The sequence below is a fragment of the Lissotriton helveticus genome, chromosome 5_1 (assembly GCF_964261635.1).
Source record: "Lissotriton helveticus chromosome 5_1, aLisHel1.1, whole genome shotgun sequence".
Classification (NCBI taxonomy): domain Eukaryota; kingdom Metazoa; phylum Chordata; class Amphibia; order Caudata; family Salamandridae; genus Lissotriton; species Lissotriton helveticus.
The window spans coordinates 369748383-369763085 of NC_136065.1; the positions used below are offsets into that span (position 1 = coordinate 369748383).

Below are 14703 nucleotides of genomic sequence, written 5' to 3' on the forward strand. Positions count from 1 at the left end.
CAATAACTACTGGAGGGATTTTCACCAAATATAGAAAAGGCCCAACTGCATACCTGTCCCTACCATTTTGCCAAGTTTGGTGTAATTCCGTTCAGCCGTTCGGGCTGTAGCCGTGTCTGAAGGTCCCATAGAAAATGCCATTTGAAAAATTTCAAATTCAATTTTCTCAAGAACTACTGGAGGGATTTTCACCAAACATAGCAAAGGCACATCTGCATACCAGGTCCTTCCATTTTGCCAAGTTTGGTGTAATTCCATTCAGCCGTTCGTGCTGTAGCCGTGTCTAAAGGTCCCTATGGACATTAACATGGGGAAAACATGTTTTGGGACCCCCCTTTCGGCCCCCGCTTGACGAATCCCCCCGAAACTTTCAGGGAAGGAGCGGAGCGGAGCTGGCGAAAATTCTGGAAAATTACACAGATTCCTCAATCGGCGCCAAAGTTATTCCCAATAGAATGTTGAGCGCATATAGATATATAATTTGCTCAAATTCAAATTCTCAACAACTACTGGAGGGATTTTCACCAAATATAGAAAAGGCACTACTGCATACCTGTCCCTACCATTTTGCCAAAGTTTGGTGTAATTCTGTTCAGCCGTTCGGGCTGTAGCCGTGTCTAAAGGTCCCATAGAAAATGCCATTTGAAAAATTTCAAATTCAATTTTCTCAAGAACTACTGGAGGGATTTACACCAAACATACAAAAGGCACTGCTGCATACCAGTCCCTACCATTTTGCCAAATATGGTGTAATTCCGTTCAGCCGTTCGAGCTGTAGCCTTGTCAGAATGTCCCTATGGAAATTAACATGGGGAAAACACGTTTTGGGACCCCCTTTTTTCTCGGCCCCCGCTTGACGAATCCCCCCGAAACTTTCAGGGAAGGAGCGGAGCGCAGCGAGGCAAATTACGGGCAGATCCCTCAATCGGCGACAAAGTTATTCCCATTAGAATGTTGGAGATTTCCTATGGTAACTAGGTCCTAACTATATATACCTACTGGCGTCCGCCAGTAGGTTATATATATATATATATATATATATATATATATATATATGCGGAACGTGTAAAACACGAAAGGGTGTGAGGTGCCCCCATAGACTGGACTATGGTCGGGGTCCCAGAAGATGTTGAAAAGGACATTATTAAGGGTTTTTCCGGCAGGCATGGGAGGCGAAAATCGACAAGCAAACACGCACTGAAGGCAACAGCCAACTACAAGACCCAGCATGCAGCAAATCCAAACAGCAGCTGAAACTGGTTCCCAACAAGGGGTTAAAAACGGAAGTGCCGGAACACTGAGGGTCTTGTGGCGAGCTGTGATGTCCTGATTCTGCGGCGCCTCTTCTTCTTCTCGCTGATGAAGCTCACAGGAGTGAGCGAAATACATTTGAGCTAAGAACAATGCCGCTTTTAAAAGAATAAATTACACACTTCAAACCGGATGAAGGTTGCGACTCAATTTTTCTCTTCTCCGTTGTGAGGAGAGCCCTGCTAAAATATTTATGGTGCCAAGGTCCGGCCCAAGAGAAACGCACCGCCCATCAGAGCGCCATTCACACCCGAAATCGGACCAATTTGCGGAACGTGTAAAACACGAAAGGGTGTGAGGTGCCCCCATAGACTGGACTATGGTCGGGGTCCCAGAAGATGTTGAAAAGGACATTTTCAAGGGTTTTTCCGGCAGGCATGGGAGGCGAAAATCGACATGCAAACACGCACTGAAGGCAACAGCCAACTACAAGACCCAGCATGCAGCAAATCCAAACAGCAGCTGAAACTGGTTCCCAACAAGGGGTTAAAAACGGAAGTGCCGGAACACTGAGGGTCTTGTGGCGAGCTGTGATGTCCTGAACCTGCGGCGCCTCTTCTTCTTCTCGCTGATGAAGCTCACAGGAGTGAGCGAAATGCATTTGAGCTAAGAACAATGCCGCTTTTAAAAGAATAAATTACACACTTCAAACCGGATGAAGGTTGCGACTCAATTTTTCTCTTCTCCGTTGTGAGGAGAGCCCTGCTAAAATATTTATGGTGCCAAGGTCCGGCCCAAGAGAAACGCACCGCCCATCAGAGCGCCATTCACACCCGAAATCGGACCAATTTGCGGAACGTGTAAAACACGAAAGGGTGTGAGGTGCCCCCATAGACTGGACTATGGTCGGGGTCCCAGAAGATGTTGAAAAGGACATTTTCAAGGGTTTTTCCGGCAGGCATGGGAGGCGAAAATCGACATGCAAACACGCACTGAAGGCAACAGCCAACTACAAGACCCAGCATGCAGCAAATCCAAACAGCAGCTGAAACTGGTTCCCAACAAGGGGTTAAAAACGGAAGTGCCGGAACACTGAGGGTCTTGTGGCGAGCTGTGATGTCCTGAACCTGCGGCGCCTCTTCTTCTTCTCGCTGATGAAGCTCACAGGAGTGAGCGAAATGCATTTGAGCTAAGAACAATGCCGCTTTTAAAAGAATAAATTACACACTTCAAACCGGATGAAGGTTGCGACTCAATTTTTCTCTTCTCCGTTGTGAGGAGAGCCCTGCTAAAATATTTATGGTGCCAAGGTCCGGCCCAAGAGAAACGCACCGCCCATCAGAGCGCCATTCACACCCGAAATCGGACCAATTTGCGGAACGTGTAAAACACGAAAGGGTGTGAGGTGCCCCCATAGACTGGACTATAGTCGGGGTCCCAGAAGATGTTGAAAAGGACATTTTCAAGGGTTTTTCCGGCAGGCATGGGAGGCGAAAATCGACATGCAAACACGCACTGAAGGCAACAGCCAACTACAAGACCCAGCATGCAGCAAATCCAAACAGCAGCTGAAACTGGTTCCCAACAAGGGGTTAAAAACGGAAGTGCCGGAACACTGAGGGTCTTGTGGCGAGCTGTGATGTCCTGAACCTGCGGCGCCTCTTCTTCTTCTCGCTGATGAAGCTCACAGGAGTGAGCGAAATGCATTTGAGCTAAGAACAATGCCGCTTTTAAAAGAATAAATTACACACTTCAAACCGGATGATGGTTGCGACTCAATTTTTCTCTTCTCCGTTGTGAGGAGAGCCCTGCTAAAATATTTATGGTGCCAAGGTCCGGCCCAAGAGAAACGCACCGCCCATCAGAGCGCCATTCACACCCGAAATCGGACCAATTTGCGGAACGTGTAAAACACGAAAGGGTGTGAGGTGCCCCCATAGACTGGACTATGGTCGGGGTCCCAGAAGATGTTGAAAAGGACATTTTCAAGGGTTTTTCCGGCAGGCATGGGAGGCGAAAATCGACATGCAAACACGCACTGAAGGCAACAGCCAACTACAAGACCCAGCATGCAGCAAATCCAAACAGCAGCTGAAACTGGTTCCCAACAAGGGGTTAAAAACGGAAGTGCCGGAACACTGAGGGTCTTGTGGCGAGCTGTGATGTCCTGAACCTGCGGCGCCTCTTCTTCTTCTCGCTGATGAAGCTCACAGGAGTGAGCGAAATGCATTTGAGCTAAGAACAATGCCGCTTTTAAAAGAATAAATTACACACTTCAAACCGGATGAAGGTTGCGACTCAATTTTTCTCTTCTCCGTTGTGAGGAGAGCCCTGCTAAATATATATATATATATATATATATATATATATATATATATGTATATATATATATATATATATATGTATATATATGTATATATATATATATATGTATATATATATATATATATATATATATATATATATATGTATATATATATATATGTATGTATGTATGTATGTATATATGTATGTATGTGTGTATATATATATATATATATGTTAACTACTAGCGGATAGGAAAAACATTTATTGTTTTGCCAATAACTATAGCCCCGCTTGACCATCACAACATTTTCACAAAACTTCCCCTTTTTGGTTCAGCTCAGTCCTACATGATTTGTTTGGCACACATTCTCATAGTGGTGGATACGATGCTGGGGATGAGTGTGCCTAGCCCTACTATGAGGCTAATTGGTATGAAGATATCCAGGATACGGGGGTCTGGATACTCTCCAGATGCCTGCTTGGCTACGCCTCCAGGCCCTGCCACAGAAGAAAGTGGCTCCTTTGCAATAGCTGTGCAGAGGGCGACAGAGGTTTTTGATCTTCAGCTCCTTACTTAGAAAGTAAAGACCAATGTCTTAACTGAGGTGCTTAAGCCTGATCAAACACGTTCTGAGCCCCAACTTCCCTTTAAAGAGGCTCTTACAGACACGCTTTTGGGGACCAGGGCTTAATCCTGTTAATCCCCCATATCAGTCTGCAGGTTGGCAGATGACATAGCCCTGATCCAGATGACCTAGACTCTCACTCTTACCCAGCACCCCACTTTCAAGATTTCCAGCTATGTCTCCTGACTGGTAATTGAAGAAGACAGAGAACTCTGGAAAAATGTTTTTTTCGCCCTCAAGTTTGGCCCTTCGCTCTGCGAATGCCTGCTGCCTTTTAGGCTGCTATTCTCATGCCTTGTTGGACTCAGTTTCCTAGATGTTACCTATGGTTCTGCAAGATGATTTTCCTATCCTCTCTCGCTATACAGGATGGTTACGATGTGGCCAGGTTTACTTTTTTGCTGCGGGCTGCACACCAGCTTGGTAGATCCATAGGCAACAGTGTGGCCCTTTGCAGGCACAGAACTACGCTTTTCGGATGATGTTCAGGCCTGTCTTATGAACATGTGTGGAGAACTTTAAAGACAGCAGGACCACAGCACACGCTTCCTGGGCCTATCTGCTTTTGGCCAGCCACATCAACAATATTTCCTAGGGACTTTCAGTATGGCTAGTAGATTAATGTAGTACAACACATTTTCCAGCCCTTTTGTATCTGAGGTGCCCACAGAACACATGGCCAACAGTAGCAGCATGCAACTTAGTCTTCCTCTTTTCTAGCTGCCGCAGCCGCTTTAGTGTGTCCTTCGTGGCACACAGCCACCCTGTCAGAGGTAAGATCTGACATTTCCTGCCTGGGTGGGAGGTGATAATTTCTGGAAAGTGAGTCCTGCAAATTGTTCAGCTGAGTTACACTACCGTTCCTCAGAAGTCACTGCACCTTCCACATCCTACGACTGACTAATGACTTTGTTCCTGTTGCAGGGCAACAAGAAAGGTTTGTTCCTGTTGCAGCAGGAAGTGAAGGCTCTTAAGGCCGAAGGAGCCTTAGAGAAGCTACTGGTGGCAGAAGTTGGCTGTGGTTATTTCCACTATTTCTTGTTGCCAAACAAACGTCTGAGGCCTTCGTCCCATTTTAATCCTTTACTCTCACTACCATCCTGCGGAAGGACAAAGTCCAAATTCTCCCACTGGCCCAGGTCTCTTCTTCCCTCGATCCTGGAGATTGTATTATGGTGTCGGACCTGCAGAAGGCTTATTTCTACTTATCCGTCCTGCAGGGCCACAGGTGCCATCTGCTATTCATGGTAAACCACAAGCATTTTCAGTTTGCTGTGTTCCCTTTTGACCTTAACAGCGCTCCTCAGGTGTTCACCGAAGTGATGGCGCTGGTTGTAGCACATCGTCAGAGGTCCGGAGATCCAGCCTACCCGTACTTCATCGATTGCTGCTGAAGGTGGGTTAGCCCCAGGCTGTCGTTCCCACCTCCAGACTACGGCTAACCTTCTAACATCTTTGGAGTTCACAATCAATGTGCCTACTTTACACCTGACTCCTTCAAAGACACTCCCCATCACCTTAGCCAGAGACACAGTTCAGTTTTGCACCTTCCTTCCAGAAAAGAGAGTCCAATACATTCGATCTGTGATCCTGATATTTCAACCTCTGTCCTCGATCTCACTGTGGGTGTCTTTGAGGCTGCTTGGATTGATGACCTCCGGAATCCTGCTTCTGAAGCATGCCAGAAGTAATTTGCGGCTCGGTAGTGAGATCTGAACTCTGTGGGCACAACACAATGAGGATCTCTTCGATTGAGTCCAGATTTCAGAGGATACTGCAAAAGACCTGCACTACTGGCTTCTGAACTGTGAAAGAGTCAGTGGCAGACCCCTCGACTTACCTCAGAGTCGACAGTGGAGACTGATGCATCGCTCTTGGGCTGTAGTGTCTGCCTAGAAGCAGTGCAGATCAGAGGCCTCTTGTCTCCTGTGGTGGCTCACCTCAACATCAGTCTGCTGGAGCTCAGGGCCATCCACTTGGCGTTACAGGCTTTAGTTCCTTCCATCAAAGGAAAGCTAGTATATGTGCTCATGGAGGCCCGCCCTGCGCCTCTGGATATGGCTGGAATGCCTGGTGAATTACCACCTAGTAAGAATTGCTGAACTCCGAGGCAGATAAACTCAGTCATTGGCTCCTTGCGGATCACAAATGATTGTGACATCCGGAGATGGTGCAAGGACTCTCTGCGTATGTTAGGAACCTTGACTAGATCTTTTCGCCACCACCAAGAACGTGCAATATCAGCACTTTTGCGCGTTGGGGTTTCAAAGGCGTCTCTTCTTCAGAGACGTATTATATGTAGAATAGAACTGTAAAGTCCTTTACGCTGATACCTCTCCTGTCCCGAGTTCTGAAGAAGATAAAGACTGACCGGGCCTAAGTCATCGTAGGGGCCCCAGATTGGGCACGAAAAGTATGGTGTTCCAAAGTCCTGGTCATGAGCATGTGTCCTCTGATCAGGCTGCCCCTACAGGAGGATCTTCTGTTGAAGCAGCAGGGCAGTGTCCTTCACCCAAACCTTTGCATGCCCCACCTCCATGCATGGAGATTGAGAGGTAGCATTTGAGAGCTATTGATCTTCCTCCTGAGGTGGTTGTCATCTTAGCAGTCCGGTGTCGATTCGATTCGATAAGTCTTTATTTCGAATAAATGATTCATAAAAGACAGATTACAATCATACAGACATATTAAAAAGCATTTTACAATAAGATAATAATATACACATATCATTCCTAGGAACAATAAAAAATACATCACGACTGTGTATAATAAGACAAATGGGACGCAAATTAAATGCGCATAGTTAGATACCACTTAAAAACCATACAGGTACTATGTATAACTGGATGAGGGTATTCAACAAACAGGAATACCCAGTTTTTTGGATCGGATCAGCCAGGCCCATCTCAAGTATTTAGCAACACATACCACTACGATTTCAGACCTAATGGTACGGAGTTTCAAAAGTGCATCTTGGTAGCCACCACTATTAAGGGTCAAGCAGATCGGTCTTAACCACTTACTTCTTGGTGCTCCATAAGCAGGACAGCCAAAGAAGAAGTGGCCAACACTTTCTTCCTGGTCAGAGCACCAGGGGCAATTGTTTCCTATGGACTTGTCCCACTTTACTCTAAAAGAGTTAATGGGCAAAGTGCCAATTCGAAACTGATGGTACAGTTTTCGATCCAATACCCTTGTGATTAGGTCCCAGTACTGTTCTAATGAGGGGGCAGCCTTGTGCACTAGAAAAGAGCCAGTTAAGTTAACGTCCCATGATTGGTTTACAAGGATGGATTTTCTCCAGGCCCAGAAAAGCGCCTTAAACTCAAGTTTAGATGGAAATCTGGACCCCCCTGGGTTGGACCAGAGCTCCGGAAGACCCATCAAGTTCAATATATTTTTCACTACCCCAAACCATTGCAATTTGTGTGCCCCCCACATGAGTTTTACTTCCTCCAACTCCTGGGTGAACAGACCAAGCTCGGGAGTAGACCAGAGACGGCGCCAGAAGGCAACCAAACGGTACTGGGCCATCTCATCGATTGGTCTGCAACCAAGGTCCAACAGTAGGGGTTTAGTAGGGGTAGACTGGGGGAGACTAACCAGATTCCGTAAAAACCTGTTCTGGGCAGTTACCAAACTGGAGAGATTCTTATGACCCCAGACTTCGGCTCCGTAAAGAGTAGCAGAGATAACTTTCGCGTCATAAATTTTTAAAACAGGGGTAACACACCTAGTTAGCGAGTTCCTCTGTTCAAGAATCAGACTGCCAGCCAGCCTGTTAAATTTAAGTTTGGATGTTTCTACTTGGGAATTCCAAGTGAGACGGTGATCTAGGGTCACTCCGAGATATGTCATGGTCCTAACCTGCTCAATGGGGACTCCGTTTAAGGAAACTGTGCATTTAGGGGGATTTTTCTTGCAGAAAACCATAAATTTGGTTTTGTCCGTATTTATTTGCAAGTCATTCGTAGTGCAGAATTCAGAAAATCTGTTCAGGGCTACCTGAAGGCCGGCTCTAGTTTTAGAGAGCAAAAGGGTGTCATCTGCAAAGATTAGCATGGGGTACATTCGGCCACCCAGTTTAGGGGCATCCGACTGGGTGTTAAGAAAGAATTGTGTGACCTGATTAATAAATAAAAGAAACAACGTGGGGGCTAGGACACAGCCTTGACGCACCCCTCGTTGTACCGGGAATCGTTTGGTCACCTGCCCCTGGCTACCCCACCTAACCTGGGCATAGTTGTCCTCATGGAGTCGCTGAACTAGAATCAGAAGCTCGGGCGGAAAGCCCATGCTACTAAGGGCCTCCCACAGCTTTTTCCTTGGCACTAAGTCGAAAGCCGACTTAAGATCGACGAATGCAGCAAATAACATACCTTCACCCAACAGGACCACCTTCCAAAAAAGTAGTGTAAACCGAAAAACTTGGTCAACGGTACTAATCCCAAACCTGAAACCCGCCTGCATGGGGGACAGTATATTATTTGAATCGATCCAGTCCAGGATTCTTGCCAAGATCATTCTCGACACGATTTTTTGAACTGAGTCGATCAAACTAATGGGCCGATAGTTGTTAGGAAGGGAGCGGTCACCCTTCTTGTAAACTGGCAGAATTTCCGCCCCCTTCCATGAAAAAGGAATCTCGGCCCCTGAGGCTATGTTGTTTGCCAATAAGGTAATATAAGGGACCCATAAGTCAGGTTTAAGTTTAAAAAGGTCAGCGGGAATAGCATCAATACCAGGAGCTTTACCCGACTGAACTGACTCGAGAGCAAGTGCGGTATCAGATTCCGAAAACAAGAGTCTATCTCCTGCCAGTGATAGTTGGGGGGGTAGAGCGGATTTTATCGGCAATACCTCCGCAACATTTGGGTCATTAAATTGAGCAGTATAAAAATCAACCCATGATTGAGCGGAAACATGGTTTGCCGGAATCTGTGCGGCAGGATCCTTTCCCCTCCTTAAAATCAGCCAAAAATCAATTGGGTTAGGGGAATCACATGCACCAAGGAGGTCAAGCCAATAGGAGTCATCCCACTCTCGCTTAGCAGCCTGGATGGTACGCTTGTAACATTGCCTTGCTGTCCTTATGGCATCAAGGTTCCTGGCCTTTATGGCAGCGATTAAATCACTGTGGGCAGCTCTACATTTCTTATTATACCATTTTTTACATGCTCTGGGATTGGCAGACCTAGATGGTTTTGTGAGAAGGTTCTTAAGGGCCGAAAAGCACTCCTCATGAAGATTGGTAATTATAGAGTCTGAGTTACCAGCAGGAGATAACTGGAGCATTCTACTCCACACGCCCCGTACCTCTTCCTCGATTAATGAGATAAGTATAGGGTCTTCCAACACCCTAGGCCATTTCACACGGCGCCTGTTATCGCACAAAATAACATCAGATGTTAGGCTATTAGTGCTCCTAACAGGTGCCCCCATGCCTAGGACCAAAACCTCTAGTGAAAGGGGATTATGGTCGCTCTCTGGGCGGGGCTCTACCACCATGTCTTGAACGATGGACCAATACTGTATGTTAATCAATATATAATCGATACGGCTTGAAGACAAACCGTTGTCGAAGGTGTTGGACCCAAGGCAATCAGAACGTGTGCGCCCATTGACGGCCCTTAGGCCCCATTCTAAACAAAAGCCCAGCCAATGTAAGGCTGCCTCCGTGCCCCTAACACCCTTTACAATAGTAAGTGGGGGAATTGCCCAAACAATATCCTCCTCAGAGCCCACATCCTCTGCCAAAGTGGAGATGGGCTCAATGGGGGTGTTCAAATCTCCTGCTACTATTACGATCTGGTCAGTCCAGTGATTCTTAAGTAGGAGATCCAGATCGTCCAGGACAGCTTGTTTTTTCCCACCCTGATGACCACGAGCATAGACATCAACTAAAAAGATATCAGTGGTGTTAGGTTTAGTCAGTCTAATACATAAAAGGTCCGCACACGCCACCAGTATTTCCCTACCATGAAAGCCCAGGTTATTTTTTATCCAAATAGTAAGGCCACCGGAGGCCCTACCCTTAGGGCTCTTAATTGCGGGTTTTGAGAAGTTCAGATAGCCCAACTTATACAATGGGATAGTTGACCAAGTTTCCTGGAGGATGACAATATCATATAGGTCAACAAAGTTGACCCAATCGTCATTCTCCAGGCGTCCCCGTAGTCCTGCGATATTCCAGGAAATTATTCTTAATGGGCAATCCGTAGTCAAAGCACATGGTAGCAGTGACACACCCTTAATTACATTGTTGGCCAGAGCAGGAGTGGGTAACGGGTCTAAAATTTCGCCCTGGTTTTTAGATAACGGTGACCCGACATGGGATAGGTTTGGAGCTGGAGACCTCCGTTGGTGGAGAGTAAACCTGGGTGGTGGTGTAAGTCCAGACCTCTCAAGTCAATCCACCTCCTCCAAACATCCAAACCTATTAGAGGTCGGAAACCCTTGCCACCAGTTAGGCTGATTTAGTCCAACAAAACTATGGGTCGGGCGACTAACATTCCTAACTGTGGTCCACTGCCCCTCACTCGCTAATTGTTGCCTTGGAGGGTAGAAAAAAGTAAGAGGCCTCACCACTATTGTGGAATTGGCCTCAGAAGATGGCCAAGCACAAAGATACTGGGCAGTGTGGGGATCAGAAAATGAAACCACCACACAATCACCTGTTATCGATTTATGGGTGCGGCCAATCCAAGGAACTCTCCGGACCATAAGTACACTACTTCTAAGGTGATCGGGGAGCTGTTTGTTGGAATTCAGCCAGTGGATGACTTTGTTTTTTAGAGAAAGGTCATTCTCCTGGGAATCTTGACCCAACTCTGGAACCCCGGCTAGTATAATAACATACGACCCTGCTTCAGGCGGAAGGTCGATAAACCCTCCGCGAAAATTATGACGACTGACCTGACGTGTTGGATTGCGCGTCAAGGGCAGCCTAGGGGTGTGATTGGTTGGTGCCCTAGAAACAGTATTCAGCCTATATGCTGCTTTATGCGGATGGAGGAGCTTAGGTGCCGCTGGACTAGGGGTAGGCACAGTAGTTTTTACAGTGGTAGTACGGGGTTTTGGGATAGGTTTAAAAATAGGTAGAGTCTCAGGGATAGTTGGGGCTGGTTGTGGGGGTGGACGAACGGGTTCCAATTCTAGGGGCTGTGGTGTGGGTGCGGTCGTACATAAATGCCTAGCATCCATTTCCTTAAGGCTCAAACTAGCCAAAGTAACTATAGTTTTATCCATCTCAAGGAGATTATTCTCTATACGGGAGAGCCTTAGTTCTAGGGGGGAAAGTAACTGCTTTAGCGTTCCCCAGACTAGTTGGAGGAATTCACTATCACCCTCCTTGACCTGCTCGGGACCGCTAACCCGACCCTCCAGGATGTTCAAGTTATTCTGACTAGGAGAGATGATAAGAATATCATCTTCCACCATACTAGCTATTTCAGAAGTAGCTTCCCCGTTGCAATCATTTTGTGTTAGTTTGGGGGTAACATCTTCCACCGCAGGGGAACCCATGGCCCGCCTACTGTTGAAAAACTTTAGCCTAGCTATTCTAGCTTTTTTCCTAGCATATAAGGTTCTCGCAAGGCATTTCTTTTTGTATGCTGCCGCTTTTTTAGCACTACAATGGCTAGGTGCCTGACTTGCTTTGGGAAGTGGAAAGGGGCCAGCAATACTAAATAGAGGGACGGAGCCAATACTTTGTTGTGCTGGGTTGGGTTGGGAAATTGGAGGGGAATGCAAGGGGATAATGGGGGGAACAGGGTGTACTACAACCGATGTTAGCAAGGGTCGTGGGTTAGCAGAACGATCAGGGGTACGGGCAGATGCAATATTCCCCAGGGAAGATTTTTTTGAATTGGCAATATGCGCCGACAGCCTGCGTGCAGCATCGAGTTCTAGGGAGACCTTATGCTGCATTTTGCTGATTTCTTCGTCAATAGCCAAATTGGTTTTGACTAGGAAATCATCTATGGACCTATTAGAGTTGCTAGCAGCCATAAGGGTTTTACTCCGACTACCCCGTGAACACATATTACAGAGTACAAATCAATAAATAAATATACACACAACAATAAGACTGTAATATGTGCCACACTATGAAAGATAAATAGCAATAAGACTAAAACCAAAGGGGGGTGGCCCAGCCCAGCCCTCTTAGACCTCGAACGGCCTCAAACGGCCCAGTCTTTGCCCTGTCTTCGCCCGGGCTGCGTCCCGCGCTGCGGGAGTGTTGGGGCAATAAATAAGTGGCCAAGTGAAATAGGGGGGCGGGGCAGCGGGGAGAGCGGACCGGAAGTTGGGAGATGGTCTAGCAGGGACTCCTGGGCAATGGAGTCCCCTGCACGCTCGCAGCCCCGCTGACCGCACTCACCCGGTGAACCTGCTGCAGTCTCTCCTGGCTGTGCCCCGGTGTCCAAACAAACGATGCGGCACCCGCGGAGCGGGTGCGGCGAGAGGTGTCCCTCCACCAAACCAGCATGCACCTGTCGCTGGTTTAAGTTTGTGGCTTGGTGTGCTACAAAGCACATTGATTCACTTTATTCTAAACTGTCTGAAAAGCTGGTATGTGTGTTCTTCTCTCCCAGCAGTAACTTGCTTTGGGCATGTTAAAGGAAATCTGCTAGCACATTCCACCGTTTTACTGTTTCAGGACCAACCCTCATTTTTTAAATCCCTTTAGTGATGTAGTTTTTCAAGGGCTTACAGTAAATATTGCACTCTTCACTGTTTATTAAGCCCTAGTTGGATTTAAAATTGGTTCCTACGTTCCTCGTGTGCTCCCTTCAAACCTCTGCAAAGTGACCTTTTCAGCTTCTTATCCTCAAGGCAGTCTTTCTTGTTGCCATAACAAACATGGGCACAGAGAGGGAGCATGCTACAAGCCTTCCTTGTCAACCCAACTTACACTACTTTCTACCCATATAAACTGGTTCTGCGGACTCTACCATTATCGCTGGACCGAAAAGTGAAAAAGGTAGGACAGAAGACGTCTGTTTCTCACTGGATCATGTTTAAGACCTGTTACTCAATGGACTAAAAGCAGCCTTCGTAGGACTTATGGACTCAGTCCACCAGAGCCATCCCTCCATACGTTCACAGAGAACTACTGTTTGGACAGTCAGATCCGTTGAAGGGGGCCTTTTGGCAGCTCGGTCGTGCAGGACATTTTGGTATGAGTCGGTTCAAACTCACCACCTTGGAGGTACTGTTTTGGTAACTATTCAAAAGTTGAATCTGCAGTCAGAAGTCTCTAGCAGAAGAAAAAAGTTATTTACCTTTGGTAACGCTCTTCCTGGGAGAGACTCTGTCTAACCACAGATTGCCTATCGACCCAGCCCCGCCATCATCCGCGTTCTGTGAACTGAACTAATCTTGTTTTAAAAAATTCCCAGTTAGAGATCTGAACACTGGTCACTATCAATCTGGGGATTGGATTCTACGTTTGAGGGAGCGGATAGTTCAGAAAGCAATTGACTGCGGTGCACATGGATGGTGCCAAAATAGGGCCCCACACCTAACTTCTGAAGCAGTGACATCAGTGTGGAGCCGTCTGGCGCCACCTGACTGCCTGCAAGGATATTTTTTGGGTTGACCCATTCAGACACACCCACCTGGAAGGTATAGCTTTGGTATCTAATCAAAAGGTGAAAAATCTGCTGTTTGAAGTCTCTATCAGGCAAATAAATAATTGTCTTCGGCAGCGCTATTTCTGGTAGACTCTTTCTAACCACACACATTTTTCATCGACCCAGGTCCCATCCTCCCTGTACTGTGAACTGGACTGTTCTCATTTTAAAAGGTCCAAGTTAGGATCTGTAGACTGGTCACTACCAATCGGGAGATTCGATTCTGCGTGTGAAGATGCGGACAGTTCAGAAAGTAACTGATTTCAGCGAGCATTAGTGGCACTTGTATAGGGCCTGTGCAACACTTCCAGTGTGGAGCAACGTCAGTGTGAAGCCTCATGCCACAACATGTACCCACGTAGGGGTACTGCTTAAGATTTTCTGTATCCAGTCTGACGCCAGGGGGAATATTCAAAAGGTGTGGAATCTGAAGAAAGGTCTCTACATGAAATAGTTTTACCAAAGGCTAGTAACTTTTTCTCCAAGTAGAACCAGTGTGTGCTGCATTATAATTCCTGTTCATCATAGTCCTTTGATCTGGCCTTTTTGTGCATACATGCCATATGCTGTTGTATGATTTCTGGCAAGCAGGCAGGAGCCAGACAAAGGCCTTACTCTCCCAATGGTTAACTACTTATTTTATCAATCTAAAATGCACAGTAAATAAATCATACTTTCCTGTGTTCAGCTGCCACTTCATTCCATAATATGGGGACTCACAATGCCCTTCTGATAATTCCACCTGCAGGGCAGTCATGATTTCCTCATCATGGCATAGCTGGTGGAGTCGCTGTTGAAGCTAACTAGAACTAGCTTTATTCATACTGTTAGCCAATCTTGCGTAATATTTTCTAATGGCGCTCCCATTTTAATCATTTTTG

At 46.6% G+C, this 14703-nt stretch overlaps 1 protein-coding gene across 11 annotated transcripts in view; it reads left to right on the forward strand.

The window, feature by feature from the left end:
- The window catches only part of UBR4 (ubiquitin protein ligase E3 component n-recognin 4), a 2329353-nt gene that overhangs the window by 1352683 nt on the left and 961967 nt on the right, over positions 1–14703 (forward strand). The gene's annotated exons all lie outside the window — the stretch shown is intronic.